This window comes from Empidonax traillii, unplaced genomic scaffold (assembly GCF_003031625.1).
Source record: "Empidonax traillii isolate 1590-97213 ecotype Southwest subspecies unplaced genomic scaffold, ASM303162v1 scaffold3388:size33119, whole genome shotgun sequence".
Classification (NCBI taxonomy): domain Eukaryota; kingdom Metazoa; phylum Chordata; class Aves; order Passeriformes; family Tyrannidae; genus Empidonax; species Empidonax traillii.
Window position 1 is genome coordinate 6,787 of NW_020958581.1, and position 3,232 is coordinate 10,018.

Sequence of the window (3,232 nt, forward strand, 5' to 3'; positions counted from 1 at the left end):
GGAGAGTTGTTCCTAGCTCGATGGGCCCATGATGCTTCAGGCCATCAGGGCCGAGATGCCACCTATAGATGGGCACGAGACCGAGGGGTGGATATAACCATGGACACTATTTCCCAGGTTATTCATGACTGTGAAACCTGTGCTGCCATTAAACAGGCCAAAAGGTTGAAGCCCCTGTGGTATGGTGGATGCTGGGACAAGTATAGATACAGAGAAGCATGGCAGGTCGATTATATCACATTGCCACAAACCCGCCAAGGTAAACACTATGTGCTTACCATGGTGGAAGCGACTACTGGATGGTTAGAGACATGTTCGGTACCACATGCAACAGCCCGAAATACCATTCTAAGTCTTGAAAAGCAGGTCCTGTGGAGACATGGCACTCCAGACCGAATTGAGTCAAACAACGGAACTCATTTCAAGAATAATCTGGTGGCCACTTGGGCACGGGAGCATGGTATTGAATGGGTATATCACATTCCATATCATGCGCCCGCTGCTGGAAAAGTTGAAAGGTGTAATGGACTGTTAAAAACAACTCTGAAAGCACTAGGTGAGGGTACTTTCAAGAACTGGGACAAGCACTTAACCAAGGCCACCTGGCTGGTTAACACTAGAGGCTCTGTCAATCGAGCTGGTCCTGCCCAAGCAGAATCCCTGCACACTGTAGATGGAGACAAAGTTCCAGCGATCCATCTAAGAGGTATGTTAGGAAAGGCTGTTTGGATTACTCCTTCCTCAGGCCAAGACAAACCCATTCGTGGGATTGTTTTCACTCAAGGGCCCGGAAATACCTGGTGAGTAATGAAAAAAGATGGAGAGATCCACTGCGTGCCCCAAGAAAATTTAACCTTGGAGAAAAACTAATCATGTGCTTTGAGTTGTGTTTTGCAGGAAACCAGTCACCAAATGAGAAAGGCCTGAACAATTGATGCCGGTATCCAGTAATATAACAGCCCAGACCAGAGGAGAAGCCCTGAAAACCAGAACTGTGATTGTGACCTAAGGGCCAAGAATGAGAACCAAGCCAATCCTGATGCTGACATTGATACTTCTACAACAAGATGAATACTCTAAAGAATGAACAAGAACTATATACGAATATGTATATGTGTATATATGCGCGGAATATAAGTGAATGCGAAATATAGGTGTTACGTAAAAATAGTATGGAATAAGGGGTGGAGAATGTGATGGTTTTAGTCTAGGCCTTCCTGGTGACCAGTTTGTAACCAAGGAAGTAGCCAAGTACCCAGTATTCCATACAATTTTTACATAAACCAGAGTATAAATAAGTCGGAGATTAGAGACCTCTCTCTCTTCTCTTCCGGCGGGGTCTGGGAACAGTGGGTCCCTGCGTTGGTCTCGCTTATCTAAGGCTGAGGCCTGCAGAGTCCACCGTCCTACCACGTGGAGGTTTGGAAAGTGCTGGCTGTGACTGCCGATCCTGCTGTTCTAAGGGACATGGTGAGATCTGTTTTGTTAGTTATTAGTATAGTTTGATCTAGTATACCTGTTCGGTGTCCCTTTTGTTCCCTTTTGTCCCCTTTTTTCCCTTTCCCTATCCCTTCGGGGGGTGGACCCCCTTTTACTGTGTATATAGCATCTGAACTGTACATAACTGTAATTTACGTAAATATAGATATATTTTTACATAAGCAGCTTGACTTTGGGTTCTTTAATTTTTATAGTTTCTTTTCCTTTAACCTAAGGGAAGAAAGGAGGGGGGAAGGGGGCTGCTGTCGTAACTTTCGGGCACTTGGCAGGGAGCCAGGTCCAAACCGTCACACCTCCACACTCTCTTCTCAGTGATGGCATTTTAACCAGACCAACCCCTGGGAATAATTTACTTCTCAGTCTTCAATTCTTCTGTGGTTAATTAGACAGATCTCAGAAGTGAATTCAAAGTGAATATATTGTATTACTAAGACCACAAATAAAGATGTCTTTTTTGTGTCCCTCTTGCTTTTTACCTGTTTTTACATTGATATAAGCAATCCCCAGTCGATATTGATCCCAAGCACCTCCTAATTCACTCTGAATAGATATGAAAATCAGGAACCTTTATGTCTGACCATCCATCAGACTTTATCCCCATCCCACCATTACTTCATCCAACTCCTTGGACTCAAAGCAGCCTTGGGCCAATCTGAGCTTCCTCCACTAAAGGCTGGACCTGCAGGTTTCAGCTCCTTGGCACCAACTCCCACCTGCTTGGCTTGGAGAAAGAGCGGCACAAGACAGTGGGTTTCTGTGGCTGGGTTTTGGTAGCAGGGGGGCTACGGGGGTGACTTTTGTTAGAATCTGCCAGAAGCTTCCCCTGTGCCACAGAGCCAATGCCAGCAGCTTCAGGACGTAGTTCTTGCCACTGGCCAAGGCTGAGCCACTTAAAAGTGACAGTAACACCTCTGGAATAACATATTTCAGAAGACAGAAGAGTTGCACAGAAAAAAAATTCAGCCAGGGAAGAGCAGAGTGAGAACATGGGATAACAACACAGACACCAAGGGCAGTGCAGAAGGAGGGGCAGGAGGGACCCCACAGGAGCAGGGGAAGGACTCAGAGCTGAGGCTGCTGCAGCCCATGGGGGAGCATTGGGGTGCAGAGACCCCCCTGCAGCCCATGAAAGAGTAACCCACAGAACAGCAGATTGGGAAGAGCTGCTGTCCGAGGGATGGACTCAACACCTGACTGCAACCCCCTTCCCCATCCCCCTGCAATGCTGGGGGGAGGAGGGAGAGCTGAGAAGGAAGGAGAGGTGGGGGGAAGGTGTTTTTAAGACTCTTTTATTTCTCACTCTTTGGCTTTTATCCCGTTAGGAATAAATTTAAGTACTATCCCTACTCTGAGTCTGTTTTTATCCATTAGTAAGCGACTTTCTCCCCACCCTTATCTCTACTCAGGAATCCTCAGCTGGTTTCTTTCTCTCCTCTGTGGAGTTGCAGAGGAAAGGGGAGGTAGTGGCTTTTAGTGGGTGTTTGAAATGAAATCCAGCCAGGGTCAGCCCACTAAACCAACCCATGTGCTTGAGGGTCCTTTGTGATGTCACAGCCTACCCTCTCCGTTCCAGAATAGCCCTTGGCAACCAAAGAACCAACACCCCACAAGGTCAGAATGCAGCCCCACCCATGTGCCCCTTTATGATGGCCCAGCCCATCCTCTCCATTCTGGAATAGCCCCTGGAAACCAAAGAACCAACACCCTACACCCCCAAAGGGAAGCCCCACCT

The 3,232-nt window shown here is 47.3% G+C and overlaps 1 protein-coding gene across 1 annotated transcript in view; it reads left to right on the forward strand.

The window, feature by feature from the left end:
- LOC114072512 (olfactory receptor 14J1-like) overlaps positions 1 to 3,232 on the forward strand; it is a gene marked incomplete at its 3' end in the record, with an annotated part of 13,838 nt that overhangs the window by 3,400 nt on the left and 7,206 nt on the right. The window lies entirely within an intron of this gene.